The sequence below is a fragment of the Ziziphus jujuba genome, chromosome 11, assembly GCF_031755915.1.
Source record: "Ziziphus jujuba cultivar Dongzao chromosome 11, ASM3175591v1".
Taxonomy (NCBI): domain Eukaryota; kingdom Viridiplantae; phylum Streptophyta; class Magnoliopsida; order Rosales; family Rhamnaceae; genus Ziziphus; species Ziziphus jujuba.
The window spans coordinates 25,760,081-25,781,620 of NC_083389.1; the positions used below are offsets into that span (position 1 = coordinate 25,760,081).

The following is a 21,540-nucleotide window of genomic DNA, read 5'->3' on the forward strand; positions in this document are numbered from 1 at the left end:
AAAGGCATTATGGCATTAAGATTTCCAAGGTTTAGCCAAGGCTTATCTCAGGACCCCACTACTCGTCGTATTTGGTTTGGTATTGCTGCTGCACATAACTTCGAAAGTCATGATGATATTATTGAGGAACGTCTTTATCAGAATATTTTTGCTTCCCATTTCGGGCAATTAGCAATAATTTTTCTGTGGACTTTCAAAAATCTATTTCATGTAGCTTGGCAAGGAAACTCTGAGGCATGGGTATAGGACCCTTTATGGGTAAGACCTATTGCTCATGCAATTTGAGGGGCTGCTTTTAGCCCAGTGAATATCGTTTATTCTGGTGCTTATCAGTGGTGGTATACAATCGGTTTATGTACTAATGGAGATCTTTATAATGAAGCTCTTTTTCTTTTATTTCTTTCTGCCATATCTTTAATAGCCAGTTGGTTACACCTATAATCGAAATGGAAACCGAGTGTTTTATGGTTTAAAAATGCCGAATTGCATCTCAATCATCATTTATCAGGACTATTCGAAGTAAGTTCCTAGGCTTGGATAGAACATTTAGTTCATGTCCAAATTCTGGGAGCCAGGGGGGATACATCCACTGGAATAATTTCTTAGATGTATTGCCGCACCCCTAAGGATTAAGCCCACTTTTTACTGGTCAGTGGAATCTTTATGCTCAAAACCCTGATTTAAGTAGTCATTTATTTGGTACCTTCGAAGGGGCCGGAACTGCCATTCTAACCCTTCTCGAAGGACTGATATGGCTGACTAATATTGCTCATCATCATTTAGTTATTGCATTTATTTTTCTTATTACTAGTAATATGTATGAACTAATTTTGGGATTGGGCACAGTATAAAAAATCTTTTAGAAGCACATATTCCTCCAAGGAGGCGATTGGGGTGTGGACATAAGGGTCTTTATGACACAATAAATAATTCAATTCATTTTCAATTAGGCCTTACTCTAGCCTCTTTAGGGGTTATTACTTCCTTGGTTGCTCAACGCATGTACTCTTTACCTGCTTCTGCGTTCATAGCACAAGACCTTTATTACTCAAGCTGCTTTATATACTTATCACCAATACATCGCAGGATTCATAATGACAGGGGCTTTTGCTCATGGAGCTATATTTTTTATTAAAGATTACAATCCGAAACAGAATGAAGATAATGTATTGGCAAGAATGTTATACCATAAAGAAGCCATTATATCACATTTAAGTTGGGGCAGCCTTTTTCTGAGGTCCCATACTTTAGGACTTTATGTTCATAATGATGTCATGCTTGCTTTTGGCACTCCGGAGAAACAAATCTTGATCAAACCTGTACTTGCCCAATGGATACAATCAGCTCATGGTAAAACTTCATATAAGTTCGACGTACTTTTATCTTCAATGAATGGTCCCGCGTTCAATGCAGGTTGAAGCATACAGTTGCCTGGTTGCTTAAATGCTGTTAATGAGAATAGTAATTCACTATTCTTAACCATAGGACCGAATACTTTTTGGTTCATCATGCTATTTCTTTAGGTTTACATACAAATACACTAATCTTAGTAAAAAGGGCTTTAGATGCACATGGTTCCAAGTTAATGTCAGATAAAAAAGATTTTGGTTATAGTTTTCCTTGCAACGGTCCGGGACAAGGTGGTACTTGTGATATTTCGACTTAGGATGCATTTTATTTGGCAATTTTCTAGATGTTAAATACCACTAGATGTGGGCATTGGAAGCACATCACATTATGGAAGGGTAAAGTTTCACAATTTAATGTGTCTTCCACTTATTGGATGGGATGGTTAAGAGATTATTTATGGTTAAACTCTTCACAACTTATCAATGGATATAACCCTTTTGGTATGAATAGTTTATCGGTTTAGCGGATGTTTTTATTTAGACGTTTTGTTTGGGCTATTGGGTTTATGTTCTTAATTTCCTGGTGTGGATATTGGTAGGAATTGATTGAAACTTTAGCATGGGCTCATGAACGAACACCTTTGGCTAATTTGATTCGATGGAGAGATAAATCGGTGGCTCTTTCCATTGTGCAAGCAAGATTGGTCGGGTTAGCTCACTTTTCTGTAGGTTATATATTCACTTATGCGGCTTTCTTGATTGCCTCTACATCATGCAAATTTGGTTAATTCTTTCTTTTATGTGTTGCATTATCCTAGAAAATATTATTTCTTTCGGTGGAAAAGGGGGACTACCTTCTTATATTTCTACGTCTAGGATCCGACTTGTATCATTGAAACTAAACTAATAGGAATTGACCATTATGGTAAGAAAAACTTTGATTCAGACGGAGAAGACGAGGCAAAAATTGGAACAAAAATATCATTTAATTCGTTGATCCTAAAAAAAAGAAATAAGCAAGGTTCCATCGTTGAGTGAAAAATGGGAAATTCATGGAAAGTTACAATCCCCACACCGTAATAGTGCACCTACATGCCTTCATTGATGTTGTTTTTCAACACAAACTATCGAGACTTCGGTCTATCTAGACACAAACTTCATGAAATGGTTTATACATCTTTGTTGCCCGGAGCAACAAGATCGAGTTGGTAAGGATTAAACTATCTCTTCGTTTTTCTATTCATTTCAATGATCGATGATCCTAGAGGGGCCCTTTACCATTCTGTATAAATGGGCTATCCTATTTGTACAGATATGGTTGAGGGGTGCATACAATCCTTGTTTTCCCATTAGTTCCCACTCATCTTTTCATCGCAGGGTAAAGCAACTTGGTAGCTCGCAAGGCTCATAACCTTAAGGTCACGGGTTTAAATCCCATCTCTGCAAATTTTAGGTTTGATTTTGTTAATTTGTTAACTAGTAATTAATTATCGTTTTTCTTTGGGAGCGGGAGAAAAAGAAAGGGGGATAGAACCAATATACTATTGTGATAAACTTTACTTAATCATTTATTCTATTAACTTAAATGCATTAAGTTATTAATCGAACCCACATCTTCTCCATGGCAAAGAGAAATTTTACCATTCGACTATATCCGCATCTTTTTTTCCGTTCCTGATACGTAATGTATAGATTATATTGGAGCAGATCTAGGCCAAATACTCTCTTTCATTTTTATATTTTATGTTATTTATAGTATATATAATTATATATATAATATAATTTTATATAATTTTAAAATTTATCATATTATGATATATTGTGAATAAAAAAATAAATAACATTTTTTTTGTTTATATATCTTATTATATATTTATATATTATATTTTATTTCAATATAATATTTGTTTATATAGTTTATATATAATTTATAATACATATTTATTTCATATTTATATAACAAAATTTACAAAACAAATACACAAATACAATAAGCTTGACCCTTCCCTCTAATTTTTAGAATTTTTTTCTTTATTTGTATTTTATTTGTGGGGCTTATATAGAATTTTAATAAGTCTCACAACCTGAAAGAATTCAGGGAGGGGTCAGTTGTAGACCTAAAGTGAATAGGTTCAAGAGATGAGAGAATTAAGTATACCCACCAGAAAGACTAATCCAATCCATAATGATGTACCCGAAAATACAACATTTTTGTTACCCGCCCAACCATCAGGAGAAGCAAATACAACAGGTACACTAATCAATAAGATTGATGAAGTAGCAATTAATGAAAAAATAGCCAATTGGAAAGCAATATTCATGTTTCTAATCCTCCAATCTACCAACAAAACAATTATACCATTTGATCTTTTTATCAGCCAAAAAATTGTAAAAAAAAAATAAAAAATGCATCATAGAAGTATTTTACCATGACTCCATCATTGATTCTATATGACTTATTACTTACTTTTGCCACTTTTCTTGTTAAGGCATAGAATTAAAGGTGGTTTTTTCACTTTACAAAGGGTGCATCTATATATATATATAGAAAGATAGGCCTATCGATTCATACCCGATATCTTTCTATAGATAGTAATGGTATCAACTCATATGTCCATGTTCTATTCAGCGGAAAAAAACTATCGAGGGTTCAAATCCCTCTCTCTCCTTTCTTGGCTTGGTGAATACATTTGTTGCTTTTCTTTATTTTATTGGTTTTAACCTTTCAGTATCATAAAAGGGAATGGCTCAATTAAGTGGGATAACCGAGCCAGAAAAAAAGAAGAAGATATAAATGGGTTGAAAAGAAGGGAAAAATGAATACTTTTTAAATCTCACTTGACCCACCTAACCTAAACTGTATGGTGGAATCAAATTGATTCCTAATTCAAGCATCAGGCTTCCTGTCTCAATTAAAAGGAGTCATGGAAAGAACATGTTCAAAATCACGATCAATTCCTTCTTCAAATCCTGCAGCAGTTGTACGAGCCCTTCCCGCATGCCATAAACGACCTATGAATAGGAAAAATCCTAGAACACAATGAAGGTAGTTAACCAACTTGTAGGAGAGACATAATTGACTGCATTGATCTTGTTCGCTACGCCCCCCATGGAATTTAAAGATCCTAAAGAAGCATGTCTTTTTTCAGCCGACTCAAATCTGAACCGTTGGGGCACCTTAGAGGTTCTAACCAGGAAGCACGTACATCCAAAAAATGCATAGTTTCTCCTCCAAAAATAACTTCCCTAGTCAGGAAGCGCATTAGATATTTACCTAAACCGGTAGGTCCTTAAGCGGATCCCACGTTAGCCACAAGATGTTAGTCTCTAACTAGAAAAGTAAATGCTTGAGCTTGAGAAGTTTCCGGTTCAGTAGCCCGTAAAACTCACTAGGATAAGAGGTATTATTGAACCAGACAAAGCAACAAGCAATAAAACCAAAAACAGATAAAGCACCTCTCTAGACCATACAAGTGCACGATGAGCCCATGTAAAGGGTTTGGTTAAGATATGCCATATTCCACCAAGTATACAAATGGAACCTAACCATACATGCCTTCCAATTATATCTTCCAAATCGTCCACACTAACAATCCACCCCTTTCCCCCAAAAAGGGATTTTAGTAAATAACCAAACACAATACTTGGGCTAAGGGTCAAGTTGGTAATTTTCTTACATCTCCCCCTCCCCCCTGGTGGAGCCCAGGTATCATATATACCCCTAAAATAAAGAGCCTTGAACACTAGAAGAAAAGCACCTATACCTAATAAGATTAAGTGAATCCCTAATATTGTAGTCATTTTATTTCTATCTTTCCATATGTAACTGAAGAATGGAAAAGATTCTTCAAGAGTTTCAGGTCCCGGAAGTGCATGATAAATACTGCAAAGCCCAATACTGCAGAGAAAATTAAGTGAATTACTCAGACATAAAGTATGGAAAGGTGTCTAGAACTTCCCCCCCAGAACCTACCCCCAACCTAGAGTAGCTAGCTGGGGAAGTAAAATTAATCCTTGTTCATACATCGGCTTCTCTGTTATGAAATGAGCCTCTTTAAATAGGTTCATTGCTCCAGCCCAGAATACGTTAATCCAGCATGAGCTACATAAGCCCCCAATAGTTTACCGGACAAGTTGATAAGTTGGGCATTTCTAGGGCACCAAGCAAAACCAGTGGTTTCTTGGTCATGAATAGCTAAAGCTAAAGTTCCATTAAAGAGCATTTCCATGTGGTAAAACCTCCTCAAGGAATATAAGGTTTTCATGAGGCTGATCTTGAGCCACCATCCAAGCATGGATACCTTCATTTAAGATAATATTTTTGGTGTAGAAAGTCTCAAATTTCAGATTTTTCCTTGCATGGATTTCCTGAGAAACGAAGTCATAGGCATGTAGATTTAGGGCTAGACCGACTACTTCAAGAGCATTCATCCATCAACCAGTTACTGTTACAAATAACATAAAGAAATGTGTTTATTGGAAAAAGCAACCCTAAATATTTGGGACCAAAAGCAATTGACGGTGACCATTGAATAAGTTTCTTTAGCTTGAGTTTGGTTAAAAGCTCGGAATGTATTTGCACCATCACCATATTCAAAGAAATTATTTTTCTACGGTAGCACCATGAATAGTGCATAGTAGAACAATGCCCAATACCCCAACAACTCCCATCATATGAAATGGGTTCAATGTCCAATTATGAAACCCTTGGAAAAAGAGAATGAATCGAAATATAGCCGCTGCACCAAAACTCGGCGCAAATAACCAACCAGACTGACCTAGCTGATAAATCAGGAATACAGAAACAAAAACCGCAATTGGACTGGAGAATGCGATTTCATTATAAGGTCGTAATTGAACATATCGAGCAAGTTCAAATTGATGTAACATGAAACCTATTTGTGCGAAAGCACTGTGAAGAGCAACAAAAGTCCAAAGACCACCTAATTAACACCAACGAGGAAAATCTCCTTATGCTTTAAGGCCCCATAGTAACAACAAAGAGTGTGCTAAACTATTTGCAGGAGTAAAAACTGTGGCGGTTAAGAAGTTTTAGCCTTCCAAATAGGAACTTGCTATTCCATGGGTATACCATGAAGTTACAAAGGTTGTACATGTAAACCAACCCCCTAAGGAGAAATAGGCACAAGGAAAGAGCAATAGACCAGACCAACCTACAAAAATGAAACGATCCCTCCGTAACTAGTCATCCATAATATCAAATAAGTCATTTTCGTCTTTGGTAAATTTACCAAGGGCTATAGTCAAAGTGATCCTCCTATTCAAATACTTCAACCATTTTCGAGCACCTTGTATCATTTTCAGAACATTAGGGCTTCTATCATTTATGTATGATTTGATTTCTCATCCACTGCCCCTTCTTGCAAATAAGTTTTGAATATAAAAAAATTTATTGGTTTCTAACTCGACATAGTAAAGTAAAATCCCTGAACTCAATTCGGTTATCCTTTCCTATTCGTAATAACCACCTGAATCATGAATTGTCTTATGACTCATCAATCAGATCGATGCATTTTTGATTTGATTTGAAAAGAACTGTTCAAGAAACAAGCGATCCCTTTTCTCGCTACCAATAGATCCCCATATATAATCCTCCCGTTCCATAAATTGATCTTAATCTTGAATCCCATTGGGAAAATTAATAAAAATGAGAATTTGTATGTGTCTTAAACTACTACAGTATCATATATTTTATTACTTTCTATTTTACTCTTGCATTTTCTTTTAAAAAATTTCCTATTCTATTTATTTTATTCTATTATTTATATTTAATTAAATTAATAGGGTATTGAATTTAATAATAGGAGACTATAAATAAAAGTCTCTTTCTTACATCCATTTTCCATCCGATTATTGGAACAAAAATATTGTATGTATCCATGTGGATGGAAATATTTGTTATATGAAACCACGATCTGATAGATATCTATCTAAGTATCTAAAATAGATACTTATAAATTATGAAATATGTATAATAAAATAGAAAGTGATCTTGTCTTGTGTGCTGGAATCAAAGAAAGGTATTTTAAATGCCTTTTATGTATGTTGTGCTTGGAATAAATCTTTCGCTGTAAAGTAAGGGAATGGAATCGTATTCCTGTACAACATCTAGGAACAAGAAGATTTAATCGGAAATATCAACAGATTCCCGTGTAGTCCAAAGAAATATGAAAATAAAAGAAAAAAGATCCACTATTCCAGTTTTATCTCTAATCGAATTTTAATATCAGAACAGTGGAAATAGTTATGATTCAATGGGTTAGGTCCACTTACTTTTTCTTTTGTTGATTTCTAATTGATTTGATTGGAATAATAGAGTAAATTAATAGGAATATTTGGAGATTCAAGTAGACAACTTAGCATTATTCATTATAAACTTATCATTATAATATTTATAACAATATAATAAACATAATAACAAATATTCAACTTTATAACCATAATTACTAGAAATTACTACACTTCATTAGTATTTATAGAATTTCAATATTAAATTAATTATATTACAATTACATTTTATGGTTTGTTACTTTTTCTTTTTTTATTACAAATGGCAACAATATCCCTATAAATATGAATACTGCCGCTGGAGTTTTATGGAAAAACCAAAGCTCCTTATCGGATTTGAACCGATGACTTATGCCTTACCATGGAGTTACTCTACCACTGAGTTAAAAGGGCCCGTTTACTTCAACTCGTGAATAAGCTGCTAGTTACTATAAGTTTAGTGTATATAATTATTATATGTTATATGTCTATGGACATATCTTATATGTTTATATGTTATAATCTATGTAATAGATATATCTTAGATGCATAGTGGGTCATTCAGGAATGCTCAATTTGATTTACCTAGTGACTATAGAATATACTAGTAAGTGTAGGTAAAAAAAGGTTTATTGATATTGGATTTGATAAATATCAATGCAATGAATTGGTTTTAGACCAGCCGTCCCTTATTTCTTTCCATTATTTTCCATTATAATGAAATTCATTTTATTGATACATGTACCTACCAATTCAACATAGCTCCGAAATATTTTATCGAAGCAATAATTGATAAAGAGATTCGGCCTATCCTCTGAACCAACAAAACTTTAGAGAAAAAAATTCAATAACTTATGGCTTTTTTATTTGAATTTCCTGTCTTAGTGTGAGGTAGAAATATGCCCGCCTAATCTTAACAATGAGTGAATTGATGAATGAAAGCATAAGAATGGGGTTTAATCCCCCTTTATGGTAGACCAATTACTCACCGAAAAGTGCTATCCTTTGTATTGAGTCATACCATTCCCATTCAATTATATTGTATATTGACAATTTCAAAAAACTATTCATACTATGAGCATAGTATGATGGCGGTCGGGCAAGTATGCCCCCATCGTCTAGTGGTTTAGGACATCTCTCTTTCAAGGAGGTAGTGGGGATTCAACTTCCCCTGGGGATAGATTAATATGAAAGGAAGTTGATCATGGACTATCAATAAGCATGGGTCGATGCCCGAGCGGTTAATGGGGACGGACTGTAAATTTGTTGGCAATATGTCTAAGCTGGTTCAAATCTAGCTCGGTAGAATAATTCGCCGATCTGCCATGATATAACCCATTTTTTGTTTTCCCAAAATGCTCGATCCCAATAGGAAAAAAGTAAACTTTTTTTATATATCTCTACCACTATTTAGTTACTCTATTTAATTAATTTTTTTTCCCAACAAATTGTGATTTTTCTAATGATCTAGATTCATATCAGGATCGGTAAGTGTAAAGGCTAAGGACAAGAGTAAAATAAAGAAAAATGAACTTTTTCATTGAAAGATTGATTATCCAATGGATTTGGCAACAACAAAAAAGATTATTAGTAATCCACGTCGCTTTCTCTAAAGTGCATATCCATATGGATAGAAATATATCACTCGCTTCTCTGTTCCAACATGACAATGCTAATCGAAAAGGTTTGAATGAAACCATTAAGAATAGGTATATTGTACACTTCATTTTATTATGTTATTTCTCTGGGATTGTAGTTCAATTGGTCAGAGCACCGCCCTAACAAGGTGGAAGCTACGGGTTCGAGCCCTGTCAATCTCGACAGATCTAAATCCAATAAAATAACAAAAATACATCAATTCATCTCTCCATTTTTTTGTGACAGGGAGTACAAATAGCTGAATTTCATTCCCAACTCAATCCGTCTTTTTTTTTTTTCATTTCGATTTTTGTTTGGGTTTGGTTAAAATCAACGGTAAGGTAAGTGTAAAGGCGGTTAGATGATACTTCATCAAATGATTGTACAAGGAAGGCAGTAAGTTGTAGAAAAAAAAGAATGGAAAAGAATGATAAATCAAAATTTAAACTTGAAATTTAAATTAATTTAAAGGAATTTTTAACTGAATTAGGAATAAACCTTTGAAGTCGGTATGGATAAAAGATCTTCCTATGTTATACTATTCAATTCTTGACGATGAATGGATTTGATAGCCCAGATATTGTTATTCATGATATTGATCCAATTCGATTACATCGAGACGTAATTCATCCCATTGAATTTACAAACGAAAGATTTATCATCTCTATGGGATTAAATCCTGAGTTATTGCCAATTAAAGAAAAATGAAACGACGAAATTATGGAAGTCAATATTCTTGCATTTATTGCTACTGCACTGTTCATTCTAGTTCCTATTTCTTTTTTACTTATAATATACGTAAAAACAGTAAGTTAGAGCGACTAATTTGAATTAAACTTGACTTTTCAGATCTTATCAAGGATTGAGGAAAAGAAATAAAATGAAAGAGATTCCAATTTTGTGTATTAAATGAATGAAATGAACAAAATAAAATCAGCAGTATCTTCATATATATAGATATCAATCTAAAGTTTACTGTATAAAGTTTACTGTCTGAAGATATAGGTTAATTTAATATATATCAATCTATGTTATTATCTTCATATATATAGGTATTAGTTCCATATATAAATTATATAGTGTCATGTCCCAATTCTATTTCTTCATCCAGTTCTATATAATTTGTGTTGATTCCAATTAATAATCAGACAACTCTTATTCGTATGATTCTAATTCCTGTATTTCGGATTATTTTTAATATGAATCCTGATATCCATTGAAAGAAAGAAAAAAACCAATGAAGGAAAAAAGGGTATGGATAAAATAAAAGCAAGTAATCTGCTTGGTAGCATTCCTATAAAGAAGTAATTGACTGAGTAGTTGACAGAGGTTCCAGGGTGTTTCGTGGAACTTCTTCGGATTTCAAAAAGGATTAGTAAACCTCACCGATTTTTAACATTTGAACCATGATATGAAATGAGTTCAATAAAGCAAGCACAGCATAAATAGAATTTATAAAATAATAAGCCACATAATAAAACAAGCAGTAAGTGCGCAATATGTGACTTGCCCAATATAATATTTTATTATGTAGAGTTGTAGTATCTCATTAGACAACCACTATGTTGTTTCCCATAAAGAATGTGTATCCATGTAATAGCAGATTTCTTTTCTCTTTGAACAGTAAAAAAAATGAAAAAAAAAAAGGTTTCATTCTTTCCCATTGCCCATATATAACTTTGGTAAGAGTCGGGTCATCAAAATAGAAAAGTTATAAAGAATATGGTTGGAATCAATTTCCTACTATTTGTATTCCTTTCAAAATACAAACATGGAAATAATTGCAATATTTGTTTGATTAAAAGAGTTCATATATTATGCATAGAATCCATTACTCCACAAGAATTAAATACTGTTTCGAAATGAAGAGGTTTTTATTTCCTTTTCAAAATGGAATTTTAATTTAAATAGTGAAATTAAAATAAAAAAAGGGCTCTGCAGGAAGATCTATAAAAAAAAAAATTGATACAGTTTGGTTCCTAAATTCAATTAGCAGTACTTCTAGAGTCCACTTTTACCCCATACTGCAAGTGAAAGGGAAAATGTAAAGACTACCATTACAGCAGCCCAAGCAAGACTTACTATGTCCATGTGAATTATGTCCTCTATCTCTATGAATATGAAGTAATTATTCAATTATTGTTCACTAATAACAAAAAAAATCACTAGCGTAGAGTCAACGGGGGGTTCTGACCAAACATTGTTAATAAAACAATCCAATAAATCCAATTATAACACGTTCTTATAATTATTAGATTTCTGGTATAATTAGAAAACATTAAGCACCAGCAAAATACGTGGGATAACCTTTTGATTGAAGTAGCAAAAGGTTGTTACTAACATGTAGTAATAACAAAATCTATTCTTTCTTTTGGTGTCCTTCATTTTATTTTTTGTTAAATAAAAAGTATAAAAATTTCCTTTCCCTTTTTAAGTGAAAAATCAAATGTGGATGTGGATTTTCAGTCATAAAAGCAAAAATTCAAGACAAATTTGAAGTGTTAACTATTGACTGTGAATTCATGAATAGTTCTTGAATTTGAATCAAAATTTTTATTTCCCCAATGATCTAAGAAAATCCAAATTGATACATAACTAATCTTTTTTTTTTTTAATAATAATAAAAAAGCCTTCTCAGTTTCAATTATAACAGCAATTAGGGGTATTTGTAAACCCCATAGCATAAATTTTTTAAACAGATAAATTGGATATCTTATCCGTATATGATGCCTATAGGTAATTTTAGGAAATTTTGAGGAAATTATCATGCTTCAATTCAATTTTTACAATTTGTCATGGAATAGATTGAATATTGAAAGTCAAAATTTTGATAGAGCATGACAGGTTCTTTTTGTCCCCAACAAAAGAATATAATAAAAAAAAATTGGGAGAGCGCAGATAGATATTTCTATTTATATCTGTGCATGTTTAATAAATATCAGCTTTTTTTACACATTTCAATCCTACTCTATGAATTCGACTAAAAAAAAAAGAAAAAAAGGTAAAATTCTCTCTCTTCTCTGCATATTACTTTTTGAACAATTGAATCCACGAAAAAGTTAAGTGCTAGAAAAAAGAAAATCCTAAATACATTTATGGTATCCAATCAGATTGGAATACAGAATATCATAATAATGGTAGAAATTGAATCACTTTTGGGTTTGGTATTCTATACAAATTGCTTGGATATTCTAGAGAAAATTGATACGAACCTAAGACGACCTGCTCCTAAACCTGTATTATATTATCCCGGATCTAATTATGTTCAAGTTCTAATGGTCATCTTGATCCCTATCCAACCTGTGATTAAAAACCTTGGTATATAATGAAGACGCCACAATAGGTGACGGAAGGCCTATTGATAAGTCAAACTAAAACACTCATTCACTAATGGTGTTTTAGGTGTTCAAAATAACAAAAAGAATTCAATCTCACAAATAATTTTCTGTATAAAATTCAAGCTTCATTCTTATTGGAAAATAATCCTTTAAATAGGCTACAAAGTCAAATAAACCGTAAAAACAAAGGGAAAACCGGCCATACAAAGTAGTTTCCTATGGTGGCCAAAATTCTCACTCCTTTCCTGATCTAATTTGGATTAATTAATTCTCTTGTTTTGAATTAGGAATTAATTAATTTACAATGAAAATAATAAAAGAATAACTTTCCTAAACTTATTTTTGAGAAAATAAATAGCTAAAAACCAAAAAGTAATGGTAGTTTCCTAAAACAGAAAGTTGAAACAAATTAGGAAACTAAAATACTAACTTTTTTGACTAAGTTGACTTTGACCAATCTTTGACCTCTTCGAGCTCTAAATCAACTTATATATGCTTTTTAGGATGCCAAATAAGCTTATTATGAAGTCCCACACGTTGCCCTTGCTTGAAGGAAAGAGAAAAAATCAACTCAGCACAATACAGTAAAGCCAGCACAAAATACAGCATAAACAGGCCAAATTTACCAACTGTCTGTACAAACCCTTTTTGGATGACTTTGAAGCTGATTTAATGTGATTCCATGTCCTCTTAGACATATGTATTGAATCCATGAAACATTGGAACCATTTCATGCTCCCCGGCCTCCATAATTGCACCAAAACCGCTACCCGGGTCGGTATCGGCTTCCACCACTTGTATGCTCAAGATAGGTCTTGGATCTTCGGCTATGGACAAGCCCTTTTGAATATGAATTACTCCCTGGATAAAGGTAGCAATATTTTCCTTAAACTTCTTAGCTTGAGCCCTAGTGATCAACCAGGTCTTCATCCGTATCTAGTCGGCACCCCAACGGGTTGTCGGTGGAGCGGGTTCTAGCGGATTCACATCAGTCCCCTCCTCTTGAAAAGGATTCGCCCTCAAATTAGAGTCATCACCTGCAGAAAAAGGAGACAAATCAGAAACATTAAATGTAGCACTCATATTATACTCACCCGGTAAATCAAATTTGTAGGCGTTTTCATTGATCCTTTCCAAAACTTGAAAATATCCATCTCCTCGTGGCATAAGCTTAGACTTTCTTTGTTCGCGAATCCTCTCCTTCCTTGGTTGAAACCAAAACCAATCTCTTGGGTCAAACACCATCACAACAAATACTAAAAATACAAGTTCATCAAACTTTTTAATATTAGCAAATAATCTTTCCCAAATTTTCAAATTTCCACTAAGTAAAGCTTTCATCAATGCAGATAAAGTTCTATGCATCAAAAACATCTTTAAATAAGTATCTTTAAAATTCATGACCAGCAATGGTTTCTTACTCAAGATGGCTTTATTTAATACCAAAAATCAAATAAATATTTTTATTCTTTCTTTCTTTCCTTTCTTTCTCTCTCTTTCTCTCTCTCTCTCGACCACAACACACTTTTCCTCACCCATGGGTTTCTTGCTATAACTCTCGGGTTTCTCTTTTTTTTCCACTCCAACTTCAGCCTTCTCTTCGTTTTTCCACTCAAGTTGGGTTTTAGAACACTTACCTGGTTGGTTTTGCATGGATTGGACTCTTTGGATGGGTGTTATTGCCGTGGGGGCCATACTAGTCCTTTCCTTGAATTCTTCGGCCATCCTCCGTTGTTGTATTTGAATTTGATCTTTGTACACCTGTTTAGAAGTTAATGCCTCCAGCTTGACCTTTTTACCTTTAAATCTAAAAAAAATACTATTCTCTCTACCATAATGAATAGCATCACTATCAAATTTCCAAGGCCTACCAAGTAAAATATGTCCTGCATGCATAGGCACAACATCACACAAAACCACATCCACATATTTATCAATGCTGAATTTTACTTTGGCTTATTTATTTACTTTTATCTCACACTATCATTTAGCCATTGTAATCTATATGGTTCTGGATATTTAATAGTTGTTAAGCCTAATTTATCAACCATAATACTACTACTTACATTAATACAACTTCCACTGTCAATAATCATGCTACAAATCTTACCTTGGATCTCACATTGGGTGTGGAAGATGTTATCTCTTTGAATTTCATTCTCATCTTTGTATGCAGCCAGCACTTTCCTAGAAACCAAACTTAATTCAACATGGGAAGTATTCAAAGTTTCGGCCTGACCTTGAAGCTCTTCCTCGTCCTCTTGCTCGGTTTCACACTCACTTTCTTCACTTTCTGACTCTAGCTCACCATTGCCTTTTAACACCATGATCTTTCTATTCGGGCATTGCCTAGCGATGTTTCCTCATCCCTGGCACATAAAATAAATAATTTCTCTTGATCTTGAAGGTTTAGGATAAGATTTTACCTCATTTTTATGTGCTTAGACAGATTCAGCTTTAAGCTCCTTTCTTGGCCGATTGGTGCTTTCTTCTCCCACCTTCGGCTTTGGCTTGCTTTCATAGGTTGGATTGTTTCTCCAACCACTTGGAATTGATCTCCCGCTGTTGGAAACTCCTCCAAACCATGAGCCTACACCCCTCCTCTTGAATTGATGCTCCAATTTAATAGCCACATGCAACATCTCCTCCAATTCCACATATTGTTGCAATTCTAGTTGGTTGGCTATCTCACGATTCAAACCACCGAGGAATCTTGCCATGGTTGCTTCTCTATCCTCATTCATGTTTAACCTTATCATGAGCATCTCCATCTCCTTGTAATAATCCTCCGTGGACCTACTTCCTTGAGATAAATATTGAAGCCTTTGATGCAGCAACCTATGATAGTGTGATGGTATGAATCGCTTGCTCATGGCTCCTTTCATTTGTCGCCATGTAGTGATCAAGTCATCACCAACTCTCCTTCGGGTGTTTTGCTCATTGGTCCACCATTGGAGTGCATAATGACCAAACTCCATTGCTGCCAACTTCACCTTCTTGGCCTCCGAATAATTATGACAATAAAAAATCATCTCCATTCTCTCCTCCAAGTCATCTCCATAGTTACTTCCCCCGAATTCCTCTCTTGGTCGTCCTCGGCCTCCTCAACCTCGATCTCATCCTCCATGAGCATCTAACCTTATATTTGGCACTCCTTGGGATGTTTCTAACCTGTCCACCCTTTGATTTAAATGGTCAAATTGAATATTCATCCACTGTGGTTGCTCCAAAACAGCCCTCATGTCCGTTTGCTCACCACTCCCCGAAGCTCGGGAACCGCCATGGAATCCTATGAACTCTTCTTCATTAATTCTTAAAGGTGGATCTCCTATTCTCACCCTTGAATCTGCCATGTTAGTATAAATAATGTAAAAATAAAATAAGACCTCACCAAATTCACTCCCTCACGTGTTTCACTCAAACAAGGTCTCAACACTCGTGTTTTCACACTAGTTTTGGCTTTTACCCTCTTTTAAGCTCACACTCTCTTGCCTTTTTCCACTCAATGAATTATCACAAAGTTATAATTAAAACACCCACTAAACACCAATTAGATCATAAGTATGTTCTAACTAAACTTATCAACAAAACAGTAGTAAAAAGTAAGCAATACCGAATGAATTAACAAATCCTAGTTTTCGGCTTTTCTAGGCAAAATAAGGCAAAACAACGAGAAACTTTTGGAATTTTTAAGAACTGGACCAAATGGTAAGAGATTGAGGATTCAAGAATAAAATTTAGGAAAAAAGAATTTCAAACTCAAATAAGAATCAAATCAAACAAAAATATAGAATAATGTTGGTTGTTGTTCTTGTAATCCAAGTTTTGTATCAATTCCTTTATCTAATTTTAATCCAATAATTTAAGCACCCAAAATTCCAAATATCCAGCAGCAAAAATAATTCCCCAGCAAATCCAAATAATGAATAACTATGCAACAATTCAGCAGCTCCAATAATTTCCAGCAAACAAATTTCAACACCAACAAGCTGAATTTTTTTTTATTCAGCTTTTTCTTCTTCTTCTTTTTTTTTTCCACTCACAGAACATAAAAAAACTGTAGAAGCAAGAATCAAAACCTGAATTGCAATTGCAACACCCAATAATCACCAACCCATGACCTCCAACAAAATACAAAAGTGCAGTTTTTTTTTTTTTTTTATATGTTCGGCTTTTCTTTCTTTTCTTTTTTTTTTTCCTGAATATATGAATGCAAATATTTAAGACTAAAACAGTAAATAAAAATCAACAAAAACTAAAATTAACAAGAACAATAATGAAAGACAACCAACAAACTGGGAAACAAAAAATACGATAAAACTAAGAAATCCTAATTCAACTAGGAATGAATTTTTTATTTTATTTTTAAATATGCAGAATGTGTATGATGGTAGAAGCAACCTTAACCTAATGCTAAAATTGCAGAATAACACAAAAACAAATAAAGCAACTAAAGATAGATCAAACCTGAACAAAAGTCGGCTCTGATACCAAATGATACGAGCCTAGGATGACCTGCTCCTAAACCCATATTATATTAGCCCGGATCTAATTATGTTCAAGTTCTAATGGTCACCTTGATCCCAAACCAACCCGTGATTAGAAACCTTGGTATATAATGAAGACACCACAATAGGTGATGGAAGGCCGATTGATAAGTCAAACTAAAACACTCATTCACTAATGGTGTTTTGGGTGTTCAAAATAACAAAGAGAATTCAATCTCACAAATAATTTTCTGTATAAAATTCAAGCTTCATTCTTATTGAAAAATAAGCCTTTAAATATGCTACAAAGTCACAAAATAAACCATAAAAACAAAGGAAAAACTGGCCACACAAAGTAGTTTCCTATGGTGGCCGAAATTCTCACTCCTTTCCTAATCTAGTTTGGATTAATTAATTCCTTTATTTTGAATTGATTAATTAATTCCTTTATTTTGAATTAGGAATTAATTAATTTACAATGAAAATAATAAAATAATAACTTTCCTAAACTTATTTTTCCAGCAAATAAATAAATAAGAACCAAAAAGTAATGGTAGTTTCCTAAAACAAAAAGTAGAAACAAATTAGGAAACTAAAATACTAGCTTTTAGACTAAATTGACTTTGACCAATCTTTGACCTCTTTGAGCTCTAAATCAACTTATATATGCTTTTTAGGATGCCAAATAAGCTTATTATTGAGTCCCACACGTTGCCCTTGCTTGGAGGAAAGAGAAAAAAACCAACTCAGCACAATACAGTAAAGCCAACACAAAATATAGCAAAAACAGGCCAAATTTACTAACTTTCTGTACAACCCCTTTTTGGATGACTTTAAAGCTTCTTTGACTTGATTGCATGTCCTATTAGACATTGTATTGAATCAATGAAACATTGGAACCATTTCATGCTTTCCAGCCTCCATAATTGCACCAAAACCACTACCCGGATCCGTACCGTCTTCCACCACTTGAATGCTCAAGATAGGTCTTAGATCTTCAGGTATGGACAAGCCTTTTTGAATATGAATTACTCCCTGGGTAAAGGCAGCAATATTCTCCTTAAACTTAGCTTGAGCCCTAGTGATTGGCCCGGTCTTCATCCGTATCAGGTCGGCACCCCAGCGGGTTGTCGATTGAGCGGGTTCTAGCGGATTTGCATCAAAAACTCCATAAGAAAAAGTGGAATTTATCATTTTCATTTTTATCTGCTGCAAATTACAATTTGAGTATAAAATTCTCGTCATCCCTCCTTCATACGCATTTCATTTATTCCATATATTATATGGAGTTAGGCCAAATTTCATGTGATTCAGTAAATAGAATATAAATTCCATCACTGCTATATTGATCCATATGATTTGATGAATAATGAGCAAATAATGGGATTTTTTTCTGTAAACAAGAAATAAAAAAATGCTTGGGGATGGAAATGAGGAAATGTCTACAATACCTAGATTTAATCAGATATGATTTGAAGGGTTTTGTAGATTCATTGATTGGGGCTTAACAGAAGAATTTTATAAGTTTCCAAAAATTGAAGATACATATCAGGAAGTTGAATTTCAATTATTTATGGAAACATATCAATTGGTAGAACCATTGATAAAAGAAAGAGATAGTGTATATGAATAACTCACCTATTCTTCTGAATTATATGTATCCGCTAGATTAATTTGGAAAACTAGTAGGGATATGCAAGAACAAACAATTTTTATTGGAAACCGTCCTCTAATGAATTCCTTAGGAACTTCTATAGTAAATGGCATATACAGAATTGTGATAACTCAAATATTACAAAGCCCCGATATTTATTACCGATCATAATTGGACCATAACAGAATTTTGGTCTATACCGGCACCATAATATCAGATTGGGGAGGAAGATTAGAATTACAGATGTTTAGAAAAGCAAGGATATGGGCTCATGTGAGTAGGAAACAGAAAATATCTATTCTATTTCTATCATCAACTATGGGTTTGAGTCTGAGAGAAATTCTAGAGAATGTTTGTTATCCTTAAATTTTATTGTCTTTTGTGAATGATAAGGAGAAAAAAAATATTAAGTCAAAAGAAAATGTGATTTTGGAGTTTTATGAACAATTTGCTCGTGTAGGTGGAGATCCAGTATTTTTTGAATCCTTATGTAAGGAGTTACAAAAGAAATTCTTTCAACAAAGATGTGAATTAGGAAGGATTGGTCGACACAATATGAACTGTAGACTGAATCTTGATATACTCCAGAACAATACATTTTTGTTACCACGAGATATATTGGCTGCTATGGATCATTTGATTGGAATGAAATTCAGAATGGGTACACTTGATGATACGAGTCATTTAAAAAATAAACGTATTCGTTCGATAGCAGATCTCTCACAAGATCAATTTGGATTGGCCTATGTTCGTTTAGAAAATATGGTTAGAGGAACTATATGTGGAGCAATTACGCACAAATTGATACCAACTCATCAGAATTTGGTAACTTCAACTCCATTAACAACTGCTTATGAATCTTTTTTTCGGGTTACACCCATTATCTCAAGTTCATGGTAGAAAATTGAGTTATCTGAGCCCTGGAGGATTGATAGGGCGAACTGCTAGTTTTTAGATACGAGGTATCTATCCTAGTCACTATGGATGCGTTTACCCTATTGACACGTTTGTAGGAAACAATGTTGGACTTATTGCCTCCTTAGCAATTCATGCAAGGTGTGGTCATTGGGGGTCTTTAGAAAGTCCATTTTATGAAATCTTTGAGAGATCAAAAAAAGTATGGATGCTTTATTTATCACCAAGTAGAGATGAATACTATATGGTAGTGGCAAGGAATTCTTTGGCACTAAATCGATGTATTCAAGAAGAACAGGTTGTTCCAACTCGATACCATAAAGAATTCCTAACTATTGAATTGGAAGACGTTCATCTTTGAGTATTTTTCCCTTCCAATATTTTTCTATTGTAGCTTCCCTTATTCCTTTTATCGAGCATAATGACGTGAATCAAGCTTTAATGAGTTCTAATATGCAATGTCAAGCAATTCCTCTTTCTCAGTCTAAAAGGTGCATCGTTGGAACTAGGTTGGAACGCCATGTAGCTCTAGATTCTGGGGTTCTTGCTATTGCCAAACATGAGGGAAATATCATTTATACTGATACTATCAAGATCCTTTTATTAAGCAATGGGGATACTCTAAGCATTCCATTAGTGATATATTAGCGTTAGAACAAAAATACTTGTATGCATAAAAAAACCCAAGTTGCGCATGGTAAATGTATTAAAATGGATAAATTTTTAACGGATGGTGCTGCTACCGTTGGCGGCTAACTCGCTTAGGGGAAAAAAGCATATTAGTAGCTTATATGCCATGGGAAGGTTACAATTCTGAGGATGCGGTACTCATTAATGAGCATCTGGTATATGAGGATATTTATACTTCTTTTCACATAAGGAAATATGAAATCTAGACTCATGGAACAAGTCACGGTCTTCAAAGAATCACTGATGAAATACCACATCTAGAAGCCCATTTACTCTAAAATTTAGACAATAAAGGAATTGTGATGTTGGGGTCTTGGGTGGAGATGGGTGATATTTTAGTCAGTAAATTAACGCCTCAGATGGCAAAAGAATCATCATATGCTCCGGAAGATAGATTATTAAGAGCCATCCTTGGTATTCAGGTATCCACTTCAAAGGAAACTTGTATAAAGTGGTAGAGGTCAAGTTATTGATGTGAAATGGATCCAGAAAAAAGGGTTCTAGCTATAATCTAGAAACGATTCATGTATATATTTCACAAAAGCATGAAATTAAAGTGGGAGCTAGAAGACATGGAAATAAGGGTATCATTTCAAAAAATTTACCTAGACAAGATATGCCTTATTTTCAAGATGGAAGACCCGTTGATATGGTCTTCAACCTATTAGGAGTACCCTCACGCATGAATGTAGGCCAGATATTTGAATGATCTCTCGGGTTGGCGGGAAGTCTGCTAGGTAGACATTATTGAGTAGCACCTTTTGATGAGATATATGAACAAGAGGCTTTAAGAAAACTAGTCTTTTCGAATTATATGAAGCCAATAAGCAAATAGCGAATCCATGGGTATTTGAACCCAAGTATCTAGGAAAAAGCAGAATATTTGATGGAAGAATAGGGGATCCTTTTGAACAACTTGTTATAATAGGAAAGCCTTATATCTTGAAATTAATTCATCAAGTTGATGATAAAATACATGGACATTCTAGCGGACATTATGCACTTGTTACACAACAACCACTTAGAGGAAGGGCCAAGCAGGGGAGGCAGAATCTTTTTAATTGCTCGTTCGAGAATTACGATCGTTGGCTCTAGAATTGAATCATTTCCTTGTATCTGAGAAAAACTTATAGATTAATAGGAAGGATGCTTAATCGAAATGAATCAAAATTTTTCTTCTA

The 21,540-nt window shown here is 33.9% G+C and overlaps 3 pseudogenes; 2 read left to right on the forward strand and 1 right to left on the reverse strand.

Annotated features, from left to right (window-relative positions):
- The window catches only part of LOC132800048 (DNA-directed RNA polymerase subunit beta''-like), an 81,924-nt pseudogene that overhangs the window by 50,305 nt on the left and 10,079 nt on the right, over positions 1-21,540 (forward strand).
- On the forward strand, positions 10-1,693 carry LOC125420516 (photosystem I P700 chlorophyll a apoprotein A2-like; annotated as a pseudogene).
- Positions 4,258-5,656, reverse strand: LOC132799859 (photosystem II CP43 reaction center protein-like; annotated as a pseudogene).